Source organism: Manacus vitellinus, unplaced genomic scaffold (assembly GCF_001715985.3).
Source record: "Manacus vitellinus isolate BGI_N305 unplaced genomic scaffold, ASM171598v3 scaffold_22_pilon, whole genome shotgun sequence".
NCBI classification, from domain to species: Eukaryota; Metazoa; Chordata; class Aves; order Passeriformes; family Pipridae; genus Manacus; species Manacus vitellinus.
The window spans coordinates 2,717,062-2,740,146 of record NW_021939632.1 but is presented as its reverse complement, the minus strand read 5'-3'; the positions used below and the strand labels follow the sequence as shown (position 1 = coordinate 2,740,146).

The following is a 23,085-nucleotide window of genomic DNA, read 5'->3' as shown; positions in this document are numbered from 1 at the left end:
ATTGAAAATAATCCAAAAAATAAAACTCAGACTCCTCAAGACTGTGCCCTCTTGAATAAAAAGATTGTGGAAATTGGATTCTACCTCAATAACTTTGGTACCCTGCAGCTAATTCTCACTAATTAAGTCCTAGAATACACTAAAACAGGAATTCAGATTGATCAAAAGATATGATCTGTGTTTATAATAACTCTTATAATCATTAGGAACAAAAATCTGGAAGGTTCTTGAGGCCATTAACTCACAGACCAACAATTAAGAGCTGCCATCCCAAAAAGGTCTGAAATTTCTGAGAACCCATAGTCAAATAACTTCATGATGAAGCCAAGTCTCAGTGAAAGACATTCAATACAACCCATAATACTAAGCAAGCAGGAAACCAATCTGTAAAGTGCAAAAATATACTTACAAGATTCTGATGAAAGAAAAAAACATTCTGCATTTATGGACTGCTTTCTAGATACTGTTTCCTCATCCAACCATGTTAAGAGTCTCAAGTCCTCAAGCCCTGAACACGCTGATGCAGCTGCACTCACCCAGGTTCCCTCAATGCACAGATGTATCCCATGAGGTAAAAGGGCAACAACTTATTATAGAATCCTAGAATGGTTTGGGTTGGAAGAGACCTTAAAGATCATCTAGTTCCAATTCCCATGTGGGCAGGGACATCTTACACCAGACCAGGCTGCTCAGGGCCCCATCCAACCAGGCCCTGAACATTTCCACGGACGGGTCACCCACAGCCTGGGTAACCTGTTACAGTGTCTCACCACCGTCAAAGTTAAGCATTTTTTCCTAATATCTAATATAAATCTACCCTGTTTCAATTTACAGACATTCCTCCTTGTTCTATCACTATGCCCACGTACCCAAGAAGCAAGAACCAGAGCCAAACTGCTCTGCTGAACTCGTGTCCAAACAAACATGGGAAATGAAGAGTTGTCCAGAGTTACAGCAAATTTTAGGCACATAAGATGTAACTCTACACATGCAGCCATACTCTCATCACCACCACAACTGTGGAAAGCCCCCTGCCTGTCCTCTGACCTATAAGGAATGTAATCCAGAGAGGATACAAAGGCACATTAGACAGTAAACTGCAAGGTCATGCAAAGAACTGAGAGATTAGGTTTTCTGTCAGCTTGTCCCTTTACATTGCCGTTCCTTGAAAAGTGACAGTAAACTCCCACTTAAAGCTGCATTATATTTGATCCAATATAGTGTATGTAACACTGAGTACAGGTTCCTAACAGGCACCAGCCTGAACACGCCTGGTTTGCATGATCTACTTTTAACTGTCAGATTCAGACAACAAGCCCACTGGTTTTGTCTACAAATTGCCACCTACTCTACATATTCCAGCAAAATACTGTGACAACTGGATGATCATCCTCTGCGTGCTCCTCTTCTACAAACTCTATTTTATTCCCCCCCCCCCCCAATCCCTTAATTTCATCCTTGGTGATCATAAAAAACCACATTTTAAATACATAAAAATTCTTTTCTAGTCATTTAAAAAGAAAATTTCATATTTTCTACCAGGAAAAAACAACATTAAAGCCAAGTGGCTTTCCCTCACTTCCTTACACCCCGTAACAATACAAGCTTTCCTGCTCCCTAGAAGACAATCACATAACTTTGACATCTTTTTGCTGACTCAGACGAAAATTCATCACTAAGTGTAACTGTCAGGTTTACCAGTGACAGAGGAAGCTCCTGAGAACCACAGCCTAATAAAGCTTTCCTCCTTGAGAGATGACAGCAGTCTTTCTCCCATATGAATGATTCATTCTTATTTGATATTGTTAAAGCAATATTCACACAGGGCACCTTCACACTAGACTTTACCTTCAAAAAAATTGGTTATGAGGTCAACACATAAGCTGAAAACCAATATTCCATGGGCATGTCTGGAAAATCTGCAAGTGATTGTGGTCTAAAATAATTGTATCACATCTTGGTACCCAGAGGATTCACCACCTCCTTTTGCACTTGATCTAGTGGTCATTACAAAAATTTTCTTCAAGGTAAGCAGTGTAAGGTTACTCCAGCAAAAAGGGAGTTGGTTGAGTTTACCAACCTATCATGAAGAACTTCTTTGCTAAAAGAAACTTTACAGAAACAAAAGGAGAACATTTCTTAAATTTATGTATATAGCTACTGATGTATCTAGACCTGCTCAGTGCTATAAATGACCCAACTTAAAAAGCCTGACAATTGTCATTCATCTCACATATATTTCACTTGACAGAGACTGACATATAACAGTGACCTATGTTAAAAACTACTGTTTAAGTGGTCCTAACCTGAGGAGAATCATGCCTTAGGAGGTCAGCAACAGAGACAGTAATTTGATTCAGAACACTCTTGCTTGAGAAACTCTAAAATCATCCACAGCATCTGGAAATTCTGACTGTTATAATGCTTACAGACTAAAAAAATCATCCATGGATCCCATGAAATGTACTCATTTCTTGGCTTAAATACTCATTTTTCTCCCTCTGTCCTCCCTTTTAAAAACTGAAGAATGTCTGCAATGCAATAGTACAGAATCACTTGTTGAAAGCAAGGCTAAATAGTTTTCACTACCCAAGGAAGCCTGAGAAAGATGGTGAATTTAGAAGCTGCTCACTGGCTTTGCCCCTCCCCAGTGACATCCCAGGCACTAACCCACATCATATGCTGCTTATTGTTTGGCAAAATAAATCTCACTTTATGCTGAACACTTCTCATTCTCCATGACTAGAGCTTTAGGCCAGACATCATCATAAATAGATGCTACAAATGTCTTACACACACATGTGCACACATGCTTTTTAGGAGCATTATCACCATTTCCTTGTTTCATATACAACCCTAACAACAGAAAAAAAAGAAATCTGACAAATTTTCAGGACAATCACATAGCAGTTAACATTCACAGTGCGTAAAAAGTTGTTTTTTCTCCCTTTCTTGAACAGTGCTAATGAACATGTGACTATGTCAAACCTGCCCAGCATCAGTATTTCTCACTTCACCTCTTGCACTAAGGTAACACGACCTGGTCATGCTGTTACTGGCATTGTAAACCTCTCTAATGATGCCTTCTATGTCCGTGTTGGGGTACATAAGTAGTAAAATTAATACAGATTTTATGGGAAAATTACTACATAAACATTTAAGAAATTTGTACAAATTTTTATGAATGGGCATCTTTTAACCTTATAGATGTAGCTGCCATTTGAAACAATCTTAGAGCAGAAGGCTTATCAGTCTCATAGCTGAGCTCACACAGATATCATAACAGCTTTAGGCATGAGTAATATCACATGTTACATCAAGAAATTGTACGGACATTTTACAGGCACCTGGATTTTTGGTTTTGGTTTTTATGTCGTTTTCTTGGGGGTTTTTTTCCCAGTGCAAGAGATCTAGACAGTTTATATTTGATAGGCTGTTCATAAATTATACCCTACTGCTGTTTGCAGGTTAGAACTTCTTCCCACACAGATTTCATTTTATCATCAGACTGTTTAATTCTGCGCTTATAAAAATGTCATCCTAGTCATAAGGGAAGAATTAGACAGCACTGTCTTAAGGTTTTCTGCACATACCATGACAAGATGCAGATACTGTGATACTAATATGCCAGTAGAGTATATCAATTGCACGATCAGGCCATATACACATGCTGTTACTGAGCTGTGTCTTGCTGTTTTCAAAAGTGCAGTGAAATCATGAAGTAATATAAATTAGTAATATATTAACTACATTACAGTATTCTCACTGTTGCCTCTTGATATCATAGCCTGGAATACATTAACACACTGATAATATCCTAAGAGTACATTAAAAATTATTTCTGAGCAAAAGCAGTACTAGTCTCTATATTATCTCCCAAAATAACATTCTGACAGTGTGGAAGAAGTTATCAGGAGATTCTAACCCTTCTGCATGTTGTAGATTCCACAGTCTTTCTAAAAGACAGCCAATTTCCCCTTAGGACACACTTATAATCAAGTTTTGTGAGAACATATTACAGATTTTTCCAGATATTTTATCCAACATGCTGAATGATATATGAAAAATATCTCTATATGGAGTCAGGGGGAGATAACTTAATCATATATAATATTGGAATACTCACATATGTTATTGTATTTTAATTTGTACAATAATTTGTAAGTTAAATAGTTTAAAATTTTACCACTTCTGTAGTTTATGGCACTATTGCTGATGTATAAAATATTCTGTTCTATGTGGATGATAAAAAATGTATATTTAAAATGTATACAGAGTACTAACTAATGAGCTAAACAGATGGGAGCTGTGTTTTAACTTCACTGGAAAGTACTGAAATAAAGTATTGAAATAAAGTAACTAACAGCATTTGTGTAAATGAAAATAAATCTCATGAAAATCTGAATGGATTTTCCTTTGTTAGACAGAAGTTTGTGCTTGTCTTATAGCTATATATTATAGCCAGTGGCTGTATTTTGCTGACATGGCCTGTCAATAGCTATGTCTCAGCTGTTAAAAAACAATAAGTTAAATGTATAAACTCAACACTGTGCAGGGGGTTCTGCATAGATTCCAATTTACAGAAGTGAAAAAAGAAAAAAAAATTCATGAATCTCAGTAGTCCAAGAAATACACTTTCCCCAAAAGTATTTCTGTCAAAAAAACCTAAACAAATTAAAGTGGAACTTAATCACAGTACTGATCCCTCACATAAGCCCTGCAACCTGACAGAAGCAGATACCCATGTCTGCTTACATCCATGGAGCTTTTGTGGGACCACATTTGTCTTTAAACACTCAGTTATGCAGATCAGACTGCAAGCTGAAGGCTTGAATCTATTTCATCATTTGAAAGGCAGCTATCATTAGAATGCCAGGCAGAGGCACACAAAGTACTTATTTTAAATAAAACCTATCTATTTCTCTGTTAGATTCATTTAAGAGTCTTCAAAGCAAAAAATATTTCCATTGGTGTTTACTTTTCTCAGTCCTTGTCCCATTCACTTAATATACAAGACATTGTTAAGGTTGGACAAGAAAGCTGGATGCTTCAGTTTCATGTTTAGGGTAACAACAGTATCTTTATTTATCACAGACATTATCACAATGTTACTATTTCTTATTTAACTTCAGTTACTTCACATAGAAAAATGTATTTTATATTAGAGCCAAAATTAAATCAAACTTAATCCCAAATTATGCTAAACCACTTAAAGTGGTTTTGATAGATTAAGGCCCACTCCATCAAGCTGCTCTGTACAGACAGGTCTCCATTTGTAAGAGCCCACACAGTCTTCCTCAGCAGAGGAAGACTCTACAAATATCCCAGGCACAAAAAAAAAAAAAAATCACAAATCTCCAACAGCAGATACAAAAAACAAACCCACCCTGCTTTTCCCCAAAATACCAGAATACAAGAAATGCTTCTTCCTCAATGGTACATTTTAAAATGTTTAACCTAAACCCCTACACTAACAACTGACACCCTGAACTCCACTATTTGCAAATTTACATTACTGAACCTGTGGTGCAAAGAACTTACCTAGCAGTGAGCTAAACTCTTTAAGATGTACCATCACCATAATTCACTAGAGTAATATATTCTTAGCGTTCTCATAGTTCAATTCTAACACTACCAGTACACAGAAATTCTCAGCTGGAAGTAAGAACTTCCAACCTCGATGTTTTTACACCACCAGCTGTCTCCAGAACACACACATGCTCCACAGCACTTTAAATCCTCATATAAATAAACTTGTATACACGAACTGAGAGGGAAAACTGTATTTTGAGAAGCTACATAGTAATATTCCCCAAGCATGTGTTCCTTCAGGTGCACCATTTAGCCTGAAATATAACTTTTCACATTCTGAGTAATTTTTCTTCCATTTTTTTAAATCATTGTAGTTCTTCAAATAGCTACCTACTTACTTAACAGTTTGATTTCATAATCCATTATATTAGGGATCTTCCATAGACAGAATATGTTTGCAACAGAGTAGACATGAAACACATATGGACAAGAAGGACAATAACAAAAGCACAGAGTACATACACATCTGTTCTCTCAGGTCTCAGCCTCAGGAGCAAAGACAGAAGAAGTACACGTGCACACAACAGCCTAAATGCAAGAGGTCACTCATCTCTTTTAGCTTTATTCAGTTATGTGAGCTCACTAACTACATGTATATTTGGGAAGAGCTGCATGCAGACATCCAGAAACAACTACAAAGCAAACGCTTTTGGAAACTGAACACACACACACATTCAGCTGCATATTCAACACGAAAGGCCATGACAACAGTTCTCAGGAAACTGCGCAATTGAAAACTTAATTTTGTTTTCCTAAACAACCTCAAGAAGAGCAGGGTTTGCTGGCCTCTCCTGTGAATGTGTGTGTACCCTGTACCAGGAGCCTGCAGATCCCACAGGATCCACAGGAAAACTGAGGCCTCACGAGCTCTGGAGCTTCCGGCGCAGCCAACACTCCTGCAGATGACAGCTGTCACTGGACACAGGCACGGATCCCAGACACTGGAAGTGGGACACTGTAAAACTAACATTGCCTGAAGGTATGCAAACTTCTTAAGTCCAGATCGGACCACTGGTTTATCTAGACTGCTTCTGAGCAAACCATAAGAACACTTGCAAGAATTGATACAGGGTAGCACTAGTTTTCTACCTCCTCCCTCCACCAGGCATATTCACCAAACACATGGAGAATGGCTACAAATTTCTACCACTTGCAACAACGAAATCTGTCTGACATGGGCACTCCAAGATGTTGAAGCATGACAGGCCCAGGCATATATTCCCAACAAGCCTTTAAAAGTACTACTGAAATTTGTGAGTAAGTGCAGCAAATAAACAAAGCAACTGAGATCCTATTCAAAAAAGAAAACCACAGTCCTCTGTCATTCGTCCTGTACCAACAGCAAAGATGCTGTTCATCAAGAGTAGGACATCTCTCCCATCTAACACTTCTTGGACCAGAACATCACGTGTATACAGACAGAGAGGGAGGTCATGCTCCAAGTAGACCTTTAAAGCAAGACTAAAGTTGTGATTACTGGATTCCACATATCTTCCTTTTTTTTTTAATCATTATGCAAAATCCCTCACAGCTGCTGCTCTGAACAGTTCACAAAAACAAAGTGATCAGAGAGATGAGTTATGTTGGCAACATAAATGTCTTTCCTTTTCATGAACCAGCTTAATGCAGATGTTGCTGCAACTCACCCCAGCTGAGGTTTGGCAGGAACTGGGGAAGGAAAGACCATGAAGAGTGAAAGTGTTTGAAGCCCAACTAATTTCTCCTTAACTCCTACTGGTCCCCCTTCCTCTGCCAAGCCACTTCCAGAATGGCACTTGTTAGCAGCTCCCGACGCTGGGGAGAAGAGGGTGCTTTGCAAAAGCTTCCTCCGAGCAGCCGAGAGGAGACTCTGAGAAGGTTATTCAAAAATAAAATCGAACGGAGTGACTGCTCGCAGGTCGGCACGCTTCAGCTATCTTACACCGGGAACAATGGGGAGGCGGGCAGCAGGAGGATACGGCCCGGGAGCACGGAGCCGGGGGGGACGCGCTGCCAGCCCGTCCGTCCGTCGGCTCTTTGTCCGTCCGTCCGTCCGTCCGTCCAGGCGCCCCGCCGGCCCCATCCCCGCCGCCCCGGCGCGGCCTGCGCGGCCCGCGGCTCCGGCCGGGGAGCGGGCGGAGCGGGAGCGGCAGGAGCAGGGAGGCGGCGGAGACAGCGGGCGGAGGGCGCCCGCCGCCTCCTCATCCCCGCTCCGCGCCGGCCTCCCCGCGCCGGGGCCAAGCGCGGCCCATGCGGGACGCGCCGCGAAGCGGCCCCCCTTCCTTCCTTTCCCGTTCCTCTCCTCTCCTCCCTCCCTCCTCCCTCCGCGCACCGAACGGCCCCGAACGGCCCGGCTCGCCCCCCCGGCACTTACCGGCCGCAGAGCTGCGAGGAGAAGGCGGCCGGCCGGGCCGGGCCGGGGCGGCGGCGGGCGGCGGCGGCTCAGAGCGGCCGTGCCGCGGCCCCGGGCATGGCGGGGTTGGCGGGGCGCGGGCGGGGGGGGCCGGCGGGGCGGCGGCGGCGGGGTGAGCCTGGGGGAAGCGGCGGCGGCGGGCGGCTCCTTCTTCTTCTTCTTCTTCTTTTCTTCTTCCTGCTCCGCGGAGCGTCCGCGGGCGGTGACAGCGACACCCGGCCAGAGCGCCGCGCGCGCGCTGCACCACGGGAAACGCGCCCGAAGGACCGGCGGGACGGCGGCGGGAGGAGGAGATGGGGAGGATGGGGAGCGAGGGAGCGAGGACGGGAGCGGGATCCCCGCCGGGGCTGCGGCCGCTGGCGGGGCGGGCGGTGCCGGGTTAACCGGCGCGGGTCGGGCGCTGGCCCCCAGCTCCCAACGGGGTCGTTCCAGCGCCCTCACTCCCAGCAGGGGCTCCCGGGGCAGAGGGGGCCGGAGCGGCCGCGGTCGGTGCCAGGAAGGAGGCTGAAGTGTCACAGGGTTGGAAGGGACCTCTGGAGATCATCCAGTCCAACCCCCCCGCCAAGGCAGGGTCACCTGGAGCAGGTGACACAGGAACGCCTCCAGGTGAGTTTGGAATGTCTCCAGAGGGGGAGACTCCAGGCCCTCTCTGGGCAGCCTGTTCAGGGCTCTGCCACCCTCAACGTAAAGAAGTACAGCCCGATCCAGTTCCCCACGGCCGGCACATCCTACATCCCTCCCGCTGGAGGAGGCCCCAGACCACCGGTGCCCTTATGGAGGTTCATGGGGCTCCCAGAGCCTCCAAGTCCATCAGAAAGCCCTGAGATGAGTTTTCTGCACTGCAATCTCCTTGGTCGTGATGTCCTCCATGACCCCACACCATAAACTTTCTGGAGAATTGCTAGAAGCCAAATCTTCCTAAAGACCCTGCGTTCCTTGGAGCACCTCTCCACCCAAACCGGCTGCACATCTGCAGCCTGGGCTGTGCCGTGGTGTTGCTTGCACTTCTCAACTTCATTGCTTTTAGGGGTTACCAACTTTTCCACGTTTCTCTAAACAAAGCCTTTCGCCAGCCACGGACTTAAACACGTGCGTATCTCAATTGCTCCGTGTCACTTGCGTATAATTAAGCATGTGCTTAAGTGCTCTGCTGGATTGAAGCCAAAATCTGCATAAGCTCTGTTGGGTAAAATTTACCAGCTTCGCTGGGCTTAGCTCAATGAGTCATTCAGTCAGCAGCAGCCCAAAGCTTTTTGCTAGAAGCTTAGTTATTCCCAGGTTGTCCTACAGGATCACCCTGTCCCCGTGACAAGGCTTCTGCCCTTCATTCAGGTCCTGTTAGAAGTGAGACGCATCTGCCCGGTGACTCAGCTTTGCCAAGGGTTTCAAGTTCCTTCAGCAAGAGGCATTAATAAGGTTCTGCATCCTCACACAGGTCAGAGGTTGTGCCATCCACTTACAGTGTAATAAATTGCATTGAGAAGAGAGTATTAATGACACCAGGACCTAGTGTGAAGGTCTGCTCTGACTTTATGCAGTATGTTTATTTCAAAATAATTGCATCAAGAGGAAGGAGTTAATAAAATGTGTCTACATTTCATGCAGCCCTCTACAGATTCACACAAAGACAAGAAGTGTCATTAACCTGCTTTTTGAATAAAATGGGGAACTTTTTTATTTCCAAAACCTGAGTTTTGGAAACTGAGGGAAGATGTACATTTATGCAGCTTTGATTTTTTTTTTCCTTCAAAGACAATTAATTGGGTGACTCTACTCATTTTTACCTGTCAAAAAAATCTTTTGAATTGCATTAAGTCTGAGTTGGGAAGCTCAGCACTAAATCCTTATATTAAAATACACTGAGGAATTAAAGCTTTCTGCAGGGTGAGCACAAGTCTTTCTCCAAGGACACATCAATTGGAACCTGCTTTTCAGAAAAATTTGTTTAGCAATTAACAGCATAATATGAAGAAGAAAGACTGTCTTGTATTTAATGCTAAAAAGCAAGACTCAGCATATTCGAGTGCAGTTCTTTACTCTCTTACCATTCTTCTATGTCCTTAATCAAGACATGCTCCAATTTTCAAACGTCAGATTGGGTTATGGTGCGTTTTTTTTGTGGTGTTTTAAGAGGAACTGAGCACCTCTAAGTTATCAAGTTCAGTGAGAATCTTGCAGTGCTTTGTTCATCTGGAAGTCCCCACCACCAAGGTAGAGTTGGTGAAGGGACACATCAGACCTTGGATCTTTGCCTCATGTATTTCCTAATTATGGTAGTTTCTCACCAAGTCACACAGGTGTGACACTGATGTCCAAATTAGTTTTGACAGTCATTTAACACTGTGGTATTTATTTATTAATATTGGTGCTCTGACCTAATGAAATAGAAAAATACATAAACTCAGTAGCTTGAGAAGCTTAAAGGAGCACTTGCATTTTGACCTACATTTTTCTCTGTACACTGCTCTGTAAATAGCAGACAAACTGCTTTTCCCTAGTGAAAATATTAATAGTCTTTAATATAGTCTTCCCTCTCCCTTCTGAATTTCAAAAGTTGCCCACCTGTGAGAAACCCTCTAAAAGGCAATGTGTGTGCAGCATGGAGCACGGTACATTTCAGTCTCCTTTTCTTAAGAGGGCTTAAATAATGGAAATTAAAAGGCATTTCCCCCCTCCTTCTTTTTCTTTTTCTCTTTTCTGTATAAATCTAGAAACAAGAAAATGTATGGCTATGTATTACAAAGAGTGGCTTTGGGGAATCACTGGGCAATATGTGTGTGTTTTAAAAGGTCTTCAACAGGAAGTGGCTTCAGAAGTAACTGTACAGATCAAGCAGAACCATCACGTTTGACCTCCTGCATGACAGACTGAAGGATTTAATTCAGAAATTTATGCTTCAAGACAGTAACTTCTGTTGAAGCGGCAGCTGATCTGGAAAGATCCTGTTTGGGAATTTGAGACAGAAGTCCACCAGTTAGATATGTTTTTTAGATGGCCTCTTAGCCTAACTCTCAAATTTATGCCTTTGTACTTGTCTGAATTCATTAAGCCTGAGCTTCTAATCATTAGTTTTAGCTATCAGATTTAACGACTGCATTTAAGGATTTTTAACTCTGTTTTCCAGGTCTTTCTTTATCCTTGCAACTCTTTATAAATCCCCTTCCAGTTTTTTAAAAACTATTTTTGTTTGTTTGAAAATACTGTTAGCCTGGGCCTACTGCTCAATCATTTAGCCCACAGACAGGTAAATTAACAAACATCAAGTGCAGCTTTTTTCACCACCCCCTCATATCCACCTAACCTTTTATCTGCACCTTTGGAGTGATGTACAAAGTCTAATGATGTGACCTGTCCTACTGACTCTGCCCAGGGTGATGTTTCCTGCTGCTTCTCTGTCCTTCCTCATGTAAAACAAGGATACAGCATGTCTGTCTTCTCCCCTTCCCCATGTGGATGTCACAACTCACAGTTAATAGTCTCATTCCTTCCAACACATACAACTGGCTTTTCTTGAGTTTAAAAAAAAAAAAAATCTGTTGGACTATTTGTGTCTGTCTGTGGTTACATGATCAGGCCAAAGGAAATGTGAAAAACAATCTGCACTTCAACAATCAATATTTTTACTGAGTATTTTATAACCAAGCTAAGTCTTGAAAAAACAGATGATGTGTGAACAGTTCATGTCAGTAGTTTATATATGTAGAACACTGCTTGAAAAATCTTTATGTTTTAAAAAAAAGGTATTTGCAAACAGAATGTTCAAAGCCATGGTAAATTCAAGAGGAAGCATGAAGTGTTAGGGTGTGGAAAGACACAGTTCATTTTCACAGACAATGCTAAACCTGACTTTTCTGTAGTTGTGGAATCATCAAACAATTGAAGTTAAAACTTTGGTGGAGGATGAGAATAACTTGACTTTCAGAGATTGCAGATGAGTTCTCCCCACCACACTTGCATTATTCTTTTAATGCAAAAGTTAGTTTTAGATCTAGTGTCTGTGTGTCCTACCACTCTCTGCGTGCTGGGCATGACCTGCAATTTTGCCTGGAAACCCTTTGACAAAAAATGAGTATCAAATCATAACTACATAAAGGAACAGTAATCATCATTAGGACTAAACCCTGGATGGAGTGCAAGAAGTAAATATAAACCAGTTTATTGTAAATATAAACCAGTTTACTGCCACAGAAGTGGAGATAAACACTGCCTAGTCCTCATCACAGATTTATGTCTCGTTCCCTGCTCAGCAGCAGAGCCAAGCACATGTCTAACTTCAAAAATGCAAATATCCCATTGAATTTGTGGAACTATCAGATACTGAATCAGAAAGAAAATTAAATGCTTTCTTCGATTTCTCTCTTCCTCTCCCCTCCTTTCTTGAATGACTAAGGTCACTGTAGCCCTGGTTAGTACTAGTATGTGCCAGTGATCCAATGCATGATGCTTCAGAAATGCCTAGATGAATGCCTGACATTTCAACAGTGGATCCAATCAGGGAAAAATTGCTAGTAGAAGCTAGAAAATCAACTTCCATCCATTCTCTCAATTGGAATATTTCACCAGGGCTTTAACTAACACAAATGTTCAATGCAGAAATTTAATGAGTCCATTGTCTGAGCATTCACTCACATTGTCTGTAAATTGCTTCTCTTCATTTCAGTATCCCTGATGGAATTTGTGTTTTAATTATTTATTTATTTATTTTATAGCAGGCTTTCAATTCAAGATCCCACATAAGCCTGACTCAGTAGAATCTGCCTTGCCCTATATTGCTGGCAGGTCAGGAGTCTGTCATAATGCTGCCAGAGCAGTACCATGTGCTCCTCCTCACATTACTAATGCAGGGAAATGTGGTGGTATACAATGTCTCAAAATACCTGTGCAGCTGACACTAATAAACGAAATAATTAATTAGGGGCAATAATGGTCAAAAGAAGAGGGTGTTTGCAAGTCTACCAGCTCTCTTCCTTATTCCCAGAACCTTTTCTGTTCCCAAAATGGTTTAGAGGAGAACACTGTTCCACTTCCACCTGAGCCCTGAAGAAGTTCTTCATATCAGATTAGTTTCTAATGCCACAATCATGCCTGACCTGACTCATTCATTTATTTTACAATAATACAGCAGCCTGAAGTGCTATAAAACTTGACCTGAAGACAGCACGAAAATCCTGGAGCAAATGAAAAGTTTGATGAGAGATATACCTGTCTGAAAGAAAGAAAGATAGCAAGTCAGCATCAGTCAAGGTGGTTTTGTGTAGACACAAGACATTCAGATACCTGTGATACGTCTGACTTGGTCCCACATGGCATTCCTATAAAATCAGCATTATAAATCTCTTAAAAGAAAAGATTAAAAGAAGAGAGGATGTTTAATGTCCCATGCTGAAATGTCTAATAGACAGAAAAAGCCACAAAAATGATGATAATGTAATACTTGCCTAACATAAATTGTCAAATGACACAAAGAGGTAGAACTTAAACAACCAATTTCTCTGCCTTAAAACACAAGTTATAAGAAGAGCAGAAAACCATCTACTCTTAACTTAGATTGGCAGTCTACCTAAGACATTTAAGTTGAATTAACTGCAAATGGGAAAGCAAGAGGGCCTTAAACCCCAGTGTGAACACTTTAGGATTAAGCCTTTCAGAAATAAATGTAAAGGAAGCAAGGGATATTTTGTCTGTAAAAGAGAGAACATCCACACAGGGATTTGGTGGGCTTTAAATATCACAATTTAATGTCACACCTTTACTTAATTCATCTTAATCTTTCCCATGTGCCTGTCCCACTGCAGCTGAGTTCTTTAATTTGAATATTACGGTGGATCTAATTTGAAAAACAGCATTAGCTGAACCATTTAGCTGAAGACTTGTCCATTTGGGGAGGTTACTCAGTGCTGAGTGACCAGCTACCTCATACCTACTTACTGTCAATACTCTTGGTTTACATTATAGTGTTGTAGGATGTATCACACCACCTAACATGCACTGAGAATTTGTGCAAGGCAAGTACAGTGTTTTAAATTCAGATTTACACCTCTTCACAAGTCTAACATTTACCTGATTAAAGAAGCAAGACTCAAGATTTGCAGAGCAGGTAGGATACCAAGCTGTGATCCAGTGGTAGTGTAAGATTGATACTTATTAACAAAAGTTCAACGCTAAAACAGGAAAACTTACATATTTAATATAAATAATATATTATTATAATATATATTGGCAGGGGGCTTGGAACTAGGTGGTCTTTAAGGTCCCTTCCAACTCAAAGCATTCTCGGATTCTGTGATTCTATATGTTTAAGCCCAAGAGGTTGGACATGCCCAGGGTTGCAAGGATCAAGCCATTATGTCAAGTGGGATGTTTCCATACATTATTTGAGCAACTTGGAAAGCCTACAGAGTATAGAAATCTCAATCTGTGAAAGCCAGTAAAAGGAAAATCTCTAATTTCAGCTGGCAGTAAAGGAAGGGAAAATGAGAAGGACACAAATGGACCTTGAAGACCAAACAGGGAAAGATTCTTGAAATAAGAAAGTAAAAAAAAAAAAAAACAAAAAAAAAAACCAAAACTTAAAAGGCTGGAATTGGAACTCTGTAAGTTAATTGCTTAACACAAAAAAAAAGGAAGGGTTTTGCATAAAAACATAATAAAAACCATGATAGTGTTGCCCTCCCATTACTGGTGTCCTCTGGTAATACTCTCAAAAATTGCATGAGAATAATAAGGAAATGTTAGAACAAAACAGGCTATTAAACCTTCTCCAAATTACACAGAGCACATCCATGACTGTCAGAAGCTGAACTGACTGGGCTGCCAGTGATACTGTGCAGCCACACATCTTTACCTGCAAAATCACCAGAATGGTCTTTCAAACCATTTGAAAGATCATAGTATGGCAAGTAAATGAAAATCAGATCTCACTCATCTCTTAGAATTATTGATTGTATCAGTAAGCTAAGTAATAAGAAAAAGCATGTGTTTACTTTGTCTTCCAAAATATATTTGACAATTTACAGTGCCAGAATTTGTCCAGAAGACAGAAAGAAGACAGGAGAGTATAGGTGGTCACTTTTCATCAGGGTATCAGGTTAACAGCAAAGGCCTCAGCCTTCCATCCTGAGTCTGTTTCATGTTGGTTGTTACACTACAGATTGGGAAAAGATGAATGGGATAAACTGGGATATCACAGATAGAAATAGAAAACATATAAGTTAATCAGGCCCCAGAGAGGACTAAAAGAAACCTTAGAGGCCCTCAAAAAAGCCAGATATAATGGCCAAGGAAGTTCATTGTATCTGCATGAAGTTCTGAATTTGGGAGAAAAGGTAAACTGCTAAGACACATTACAAATGAAAAATGGCTAAGGTACAGCTTCGGGGGGGAGGAGTAAAGGTAAAGCTGTTGATAAATTATTTTCTCACGTGCCTTTCACATAAAATGAGAAGTGAACTAGGTGACATTTCTCTAAGGCCAAAGGAAGTGAGTTAAATGCTACTTGAAAGTAGTTATAACTGATTTTTATTTCAAAATACATGGATGCATTGAGTGGAATTGATCAGGACTTGCACCAGACTATTCAACCAGAGGACAAGGACAGTTAAATATTTAGATTGCAGCAAGTAGGAGATGGCTGCAAGAATGTCTGGGGTCCAGGTCCAGGTTCAGCCTCCTCTAGGAGTAAGCTGAAGACGGTGGAGCACAGCTCAGTAAGGATGAAGAAAAGTCCTCGTATTATGGCTAAACTACAGGACAGCAACATTTCAGAGGATGGTTTAGTAGGGCAGTACAGTTGTTCACAAGCTGGACATCAGCTGATGTGCACATCATGCTGTTAGGTATGAACTGGCTTAAACGTTGTAAGACACAAAGGAATCATTTCAATTCAGTCTACACAGCATTGCTGAATGTATTGTGTCTGGTTTGGGGCAGGAAAGAGATGGCCCAGTTGGAAAGGTCAATAAGAATAACAAGAGATCTAGAAAACATGACCAAAAAATGCCTAAGTGAACTGCACTTGTTCCCAAGGAGAATGCTAAAGGGGAAACATGATGAGAGTCTTCAAACATGTAAGAGGCCATTGCACAGACAAGTGGAAAAAGCTGGTTTTCCTGCCCTTGGGAGGTATATAAGATGTGCATTGCAGCGAGAAAGCTTCAGGTTAGGTATTTTTCTGTCTTTCTAATAGCAAAGGTCACAAACCACTGGGAATAGCCTACAGGGCTGTGGAGTCAATAGAGGTCTTTAGAAACAGTTTGGTCAAATATACCAGGAATGCTTTAGGAAGTAACCTAGATCATGGCCTTTCCCCCCAGGTGCCACCCAGGTCTGTTTTCTGTGTGCAGATAAAATAAGCAAGCAGATAAAATAGGCTGAAGAACAATAAAAAGATAGAATATCTTGACATAGATCTGTAGTACAACCTCAGGCAGACTGCTGTGGTCCAGCCATCTCCAGCCATCTCAGAGACTGGGAACTTCAGAGGATTCAAAGAGCAACAAGTAGGATCAACGGCATGGCAATTCACAAAAGATTGAAAAGATCTGGATTATTATCTTCAGAGAAAAATGAGGGAGACAGAATAAAAGTACATGAAGTAATGTCTGGTACAGAAAAAAAAAAAAAAAACACAACAAAGGAAGTATACAACAAGAGATTAAAATGGAGGACTTTGCTATGGCACATCCAAAGCATTGATGCTAAAACCAAAAGGATTCTGGATGAAAACAGTTTACCACCGTAGGTACAAGAGGAATCTTAAAGTCTATAAAGAAGTCTGCTTCAGCTTTGCCTTACATCAGCCCTTTGCACTGTTCTCTATGGTTGTACCATGCTCTGTTGCAGAAAGGGCGTGCAATGGGGGAAAGCAGCCCAAAAGCTGAATTTTCAGATATTTCTTTTCTAAAAAAACAGCAAAGGGGTCAAAAAGAAGAGCTGTTTGTTTTTAAGAGGACACTGTTTATCTCAGTAGGCTGGGGACTGGCTGACCATGCTTCCCCATCACTATAAGAATGGGGGACAAGTCTGTTCCAAGCACTCTCTGTCTCAGATATATAACGTGTCCTGAGCCAAAAACACTGCTTTGCCCCAAAGCAGTAATTTGAGAACTTGATTAGACTTTGTAAAATTGTAGCCTTGTTATCATCTTAAGAAAACTCAGTGTGTGTATCAAGGAGGTGTATCTCGCTGTCTCTGTGTGTCTAGTTTATCCGATAACGAGCAAACAGTGACAAAGGATCTCCAACCCGGATGACAGCACTGACTACCTAAAAACAGAAGGGCAAAGGTCTTTGTTTCTCAGTCTTACCCACAGTTAACTTAACAAACCTGTTTATTACTGAACGACTCCAGCTATTAAATTTGCAATTCTCTGTACATTTCTGCTGGTGCCTGTGAGGACCTGAAGGGGGATCCTTAATTTAAGGAAACATCTCAGAGACATACCAGGAATTGTACCAGAAATTTGTTTAAAACACAAAGCTAACATCAAGAGACCAATTTCTGGAGAGGAATGTGGCGCTGCATGTAGGCATTAAGAAAAGTGTGACCTTTGTAATGCTGAGACATCACAGTATTTTACATAAGGAGGGAGGTCCCTCCTCAGCTTCTCTCCATGGGTGCACTTTGATAAGGAAGGGATGCTGTCTCTCCTAGTCTCCTAGAGCATCACACCTGGTGTGGCACTTGTCAAGTCCCTTTCACACTGACAAAAGCCTTTAGAAGGTCTTGGTGAGGAATAAGGAGGACTGACTGTATCCTGCTGGTGAGACCCTGAAGAAGGAGAGCATAACCTCACACTTTGTGCCCAGGCACATTCAAAGAGCCTGGGAGGTCAGTCAGGAGGCTGGACCATGTAATGCCAGCTCAGAAAGCCTCCAAAATAGCAATTACCACCTGCTTGGGAAATCCAGGGAGCTTGGCTAAGCCTTAGGGACAATGCAAAATGAAGTGGTCAGAAGAACATCAAGATGGTTTGACTGTGGGCTGAGGATATCCCAGACAACAAAGGCTGTTTGGTAAGTGCTGCTCTCCATCTGCAAAGCAGATGAGAGTTCAACGCTGAGGGTAATTTAAAAGTCAAATAAATGGTTTAAAATGCCTTGTAGTAAGTAAAACCATGTTTCTTTGTAAAATAAACTGCCCTTGTTTGCTGGCTGGATGTGTGCATGCCAAGCCAGACAGGCAGATGAAGAAAAACTGGTCCCTGCGTGAAAGAAGAGAGTCTTGGCCAGTCTGAGAGGAGCTGCAGTAAACGGTGGAAGAAGATATCCCATCAGTGCTTCAAAGGGCAGGTGGACAAGGAGCTGATGGTGGATGAAAGCACATAATTGGAGAGGACAAACAGTGACAGTGCAAAGTAATGCACTGGATGTTCTTCTGGGTCAAAGCTGTGGGGAAAAGCACTGTCCCAAGAGAAGAGGCAGCTTCCCTTTCCCACAGCCCCTCTGGGGAGCTGACAAGTGTCACAGAGCAGTTGTGCAGTAGGTCCTAACTGCCAGACAAAGTTAAATCTCAATTTTCAGAAGCCAGAGGCACAGAGGAAATAGACTCTGATAAAATATCTAGCTGATAACCTTGACAAAATAGCAAAACTAAATAAATAAGCAGGAGCAGGAGATTCTGGGTAACTCATACAAAAGGGCACGGCCAACAAGGTGACCCAAAATCTATACATCTCGGGGGGAAAAATAGCTTTATTAAAAAAAAAAAATTGTCATATTATCAAAGACTTCTTATCAACACCAGTAGATTCAAGCTGACAGGCTGAAATCAATGCCAGCTATTGGAATATGAAGGCATGATAAAAAGCTATGACTTCCTTTGAAAAATGTGCATTTAGATGTAGATCAAGGATACTTTCATTTTGTCAGCTTGGCCATTTTTGATCAACTCACTTAGCATATTTAATTAAAGATATGATAGTCAATCTCGTTTCTAATTGCATGCAAAGTGGCAATATTTTGCAGATCAGTTCCTGCTTGGGAAATGTCTCTGTTTGTAGTACAGCCCACTTATGTACTAAAATGGCTGCTTTTTCTCCACAGTTTACAGAGAAGTTAACGAAGCTGGAGCTGTCAAAAAATAAAACATCCTCTGCTGTAGCTGTGCATACTAACAAGTAATCTTAATGCTGGTGAATTTTTCATGTAGAAATCAGTAAGTCAATGTCCTTAAAAAGGAAAAAAACCACACCTTATTTAGTGCCAAGGTAGACAAATAAAACAATTTGAGAGAGATAGTGAAAAAAACCCACAAAGCAAGTTCAAAACACCATAAAATGTGTTATCAAAGTAAGTTCTGTTGGTAAAACAAAAGTTATCTGGATCACAAATAAAGAAAATAAGTAGTGTGGTGTAGCATAGAGTGAGACAGCATCAAAATATCACATGCAAAAATAGCAAACGGGCTGGGTTAAAACAGAAAGAGGATGTCACTGTGTCTTCACCACAGAAACGCTGATCATAGGCATATAAAATGGTTAATATTGCAGCTTCAAAGTTTAGTCTAGTGAAAGATGATTTTAATAATAATATAGGGACATGTCCTTTGAAGCTAAAATAGAAAAAGGCAAAGGTACAGTAATTTCAATTGTCCTTGCAGGAGCAGTATCCTGAAGCCAATGACGAAGAAGAGCTGCTCACATCAGACCAAAATTCCTACAAGGTAGCAGCTCAGGGTGTCCAGCCCACTAAAACACAGAGCAAAAAACCCACAGAGATTGTTTACTATTGGACACTGTTAATAGTCTGAACCTGTCAAATTTTTTAACACCAAATCATTCCTAAATAATTGGTATTGTGGTACCACCCAACAGGTCCTGCTGGAACTGAAGACCTGCTTGAGCTGGACACAGCCATCAAAAGCACAAGATGTCTCTCTGTCCTCAAGTCTGTTATAACACGTAAAGATGCAACCACCAACAGGAATAAAATGTTCTCTTTCTCTTGTTGCTGAATTTGCACATCCTCTCACTATTCCCTGTAAGATGTCTATTTTTTATAGCTGCAACCGAATTAACAAATGAAGGAATGTTAACCTGAAATCACTGCAGACAAGGAATCTGGGGAGGAGAGAGGGAGTGCAGGGAGCTGCTGTGATCCTCCCCTGTGATCTGCCTGACTCCAACCAGCAGCTGCTGGTAAAAGCACCACCTTGCACGGTCAGGCTGTCCCTCTGTGTTTGCATAGTTTCTAGTTAGGGTCATGCATTCAGAAAAAAAAACACTTCTTTGCACAGTGAAAGCTTTTTCAGACCTATAGTAAAGCCTGTAGCAGCAAACCAGCAGCAATACAAACAACTACACTTAAATGAACTAGCAGGTTTTTGTGATTCATCCCAGATAAATTGTTCCCTTTTCCTCTTAGTAGATCTTAAAGAAATTTGCATCAGAATGGGCAAAAGAAATCTCGATCACCCTCTAGAAAAGGAGATACTGGTCATCAAACATTGCACTTCCTGTAATTGTCATCATGTTGTGAGTAAGAGCTGGCACGAATTGCAGTTTAATTGTTTGCAAAATAACTTCATATAAAAGGTGCCCCCATTTTATCCCAGAGCTCCTGGCACAGCAGCCAAGCCTCGAAATGTGCTCACACAAGCCCTGTTTGAGGAGCAGTACCCCTGAGCCCAGTTCAAAACACCACATTGGCTGCTATCCCCTGTACACTACTGAATGTGCTGTGCCCAGGTCCTGCATCTCCTCCCATGCCCTGTCCCCCCATCCACAGCTCACCAGCATTCCCACCAGATGAGAACTGGTCCCCTGCAATGCATCCCTGGCCTGTAGCCTCCACACAGCCAGGTGCTCCCTTGTGCAGATGGTCCTGCCTGTCCCCAGCCTCCCTTCCAACACCTTAAAGCCCTTCCATCACTCTTCAAACTGCTTCCTTCCACGTGGACATTTCAGAATCCATCATAGCCCACAAAAAGCTACCAGCAACACAGATTTCTCCCCTTGGAACCTTTTCCAACCTGGAAAAGTTGAGGTAAGATACTGCCTGCTGTCACACCAGTAAGCACACTAACCTGTAGCTGGGTTTTATACTAAATCCCTTCTAAGATTCCCTGGCTTTGCAATTACCAAAGAATACAAATAACAAGGATACAGCAAACAACGCAGGGCTACACCTGTGAAATAAAGGATTTCTGACAATAATCATGAAGAGGAGCTGTTACCTGGAGGAGCAAAGCACACGTGATTGTGCAGGGAATGAGTCAATAAGAAAAGCAGAGGAACCAGAGAACAAAACCAGGACCAGCTGGCAGGTGCCCCTTTGGAGGTGTGTGACTCCATCAAGCAGCTGCATTCCAGCCCCAGCCAGGCACAACATTCCCCCAGCCAGAGATGGTGACAGTTCCCGCTCTCCAGCAGCCAGAGAGCCATAGCAAGCAGCAGGACAGCCACAGATGGGTGGGGGAAGGAGGAGCCTCCAAGGCTGTGGGCTGCACTTGACCACACTCACAGGAAAGGAGGCTCCCATGGCAGCATTTTCCAGTCAGTCACACACTTACCCTGGGAGTTACCAATCTGCTGCTGGAGAGCACTGCTTAAACTGCTGGAGAGTCTGGGAGGAAGAGGTTACAAGTAGCTGCCATCTGCAGCAGAGCAATCACAGAGCAGGGCAATCCACACAGAGAACAAAATACAGGTGATCTCAGCCCAAAAGAGCCTCACCTGCCACCTCATTAATTGCAAGCTAGTCATATGCTTCATTGCACACACAACCTAAAATAGCATCCCACCACAGCTTTTCCCCTCCAAATTCACAGCAGCAGGCACCAGGCACTAAACTGGTATGAAATGAAAGTTTAGGGGACCATGGTACACAGAGGGAACTTGCCTTCAGCTTACTGCGGCAGCCACAGCACCAGTGGTTTGTCTCTCCGTTTCCCCTTCCTCCTCCCATAAATTCTGCAAGAACAGTCAGGTTTGCATCTCCCTAGCCCCAAAGGATGCTCCAGTACATTCCCATGGAAAGGTACCCAAGGAGCAGCAGCCCCAGTTTTTGGGGACAGTCCTTACCCTGTGGAGAAGGACCTTTCTTGGAAACTTAGCAAAAGCTGATTTCGTTCACAGCACAGAGGGACACAAGTCTGAGCTCCTCTTAAGATAGTGTTTAAGGATGACAGCAAGTCCCAGTGCATCTCATATGGGCACCATCTTGCAACCATAAATGACTCAGCTGTGATCAAAAGAGGGCAGAGGCTGCCAGTGTCCTGTCCAGGGGATGAGCAGAGGAGACACAGCCCTGGGTGTACACAGGATGTGCAGCTCCACGGGCAGCAGAGCCACAACTGCCACAGCCTGTGCTCATCTGCCTCGCCCCTGAGCACAGAGACCCCCAGCAACCAGGGATAGCCTTTGCCACAGCCCCACCAGCCTTTCATGTGCTGTAGACACCCACTGTGGAGGTGGCAAACTGTCACGTCCTTGTCTTTCTGCAGCAATTTCCAATTCATCTGCCCCTAACGTACATCTTGGCAGCCCAGCCTGGCTGTACATCACTAATCATTTGCATCAAGCAGACCCACAGGCGCAGGGCTGTCACTAAATGAGTTCCTTCTGAGTCTTAGGATTTATGGCTGCATCCATACCACCAGTGCCAGGATGGCAAAGACTCCTCCACAGTTTGACTCCTTTTACTGCTCTAAAAAAAAGAGATAATTATCAAGGATGAGCAAAAGAGCATGTCCCATTATCAAATAATTGGAGAAAAAATCCAAACAATCAAAAACCAAAGAAAATGAAGACTTGACAGTAGCTGAGGTTATGCAAGAAGAGGAAGGGAAGCATCATCTCCCACTCAGCTGGAAGAAGTCAACACAGAAGAGGCTGCAGGAGAGCAGAGCACCTTGACTGCACACTCTCTGCCCTGGGGTGTTTTGTTTGGTTTTTTTCTAAACAAGAGGTACAAGTCCAGGCTCTGCTCCTGAAGATCCTGTCAGAGATGGTCCCCAGCCAAGTAAGAAATCCAAAAAGCCTCTCAGAGGAGCTAGAACAAAACTTTGCATCTGGAGTCACGTATGACAGAACAACTCAGATCAGTCTTCTCCATCTTTGAGGAAGTTTGGATGGGGATGGAAGCATGATGGCCAAGATCTGC

At 42.4% G+C, this 23,085-nt stretch overlaps 1 protein-coding gene across 4 annotated transcripts in view; it reads right to left on the bottom strand.

Annotated features, from left to right (window-relative positions):
- ZNF148 (zinc finger protein 148) overlaps positions 1 to 7,980 on the bottom strand; it is a 40,387-nt gene extending 32,407 nt beyond the window's left edge. For 3 of the 4 annotated variants that reach the window (XM_008922944.2, XM_018072637.1, XM_018072638.1), the window contains exon 1: positions 7,239 to 7,605. The gene's annotated coding sequence lies outside the window, so the exon portion shown is untranslated. Of the gene's footprint in view, positions 1 to 7,238; positions 7,606 to 7,945 lie in introns of those variants that run through there. The other variant, XM_029959853.1, reaches the window with a different exon arrangement.
- Between the last annotated feature and the right edge of the window lie 15,105 nt (positions 7,981 to 23,085).